The sequence below is a fragment of the Cornus florida genome, unplaced genomic scaffold (assembly GCF_030987335.1).
Source record: "Cornus florida cultivar Cherokee Brave unplaced genomic scaffold, ASM3098733v1 CherokeeBrave_3.0.0_Hap2_Chr02, whole genome shotgun sequence".
Classification (NCBI taxonomy): domain Eukaryota; kingdom Viridiplantae; phylum Streptophyta; class Magnoliopsida; order Cornales; family Cornaceae; genus Cornus; species Cornus florida.
In genome coordinates, this window is record NW_026775572.1 from 33785657 (window position 1) to 33786312 (window position 656).

Sequence of the window (656 nt, forward strand, 5' to 3'; positions counted from 1 at the left end):
GAGCTTAAAACGTGTCTTTTAATTCCAGACATCTCAGAAGCATGCAGCACATGTCTTATTATCCCATGAAAATTTATGTAAACTGTATCAAGTTGACGTATCAGGAAAATATAATATGACCTCCGTGAGGCGTTGTCAATCTCGGAGTTAGATTCACTGGATTAATTTTGATTTTATTAATTGTTTCTTTTAATACTCTGTTTTTATTAACAGTGCCCAGTATCACGTTGCAAAATTTGTTGATAACTGCATCTCGGTTGTCTTCCCAAATTCATTAGCTATAATGCAAAGTCTCATGAGAGCTGAGAAAGTCCTCTAGACATTTTTGCTATGAGATGTGTAGAGCTTGTGTCATGAGAATTGAAAAAGTCCTCCAGACATTCCTGCTATGAGATGTGTAGAACTCGACTTACACTCGTGATATTAACTTTTAACCCTCTGGATTTTTTTGAGAAATAACTAATTAGATATCTTTATATGAGAAATGATGTTTTTTTTTTTTCGGGCTATTCTGTCAAGTTTTATTTGAAAAGAAGTATAATAATATTGTTGAAAATCATATATGGCTTAAAGTGAGTTAAAAGAATTTTTTGGGACTTCTTTTCGCCAAGGTCTTTCCATCCTAATCATATATGGCTTATAATAATTGTCGGATA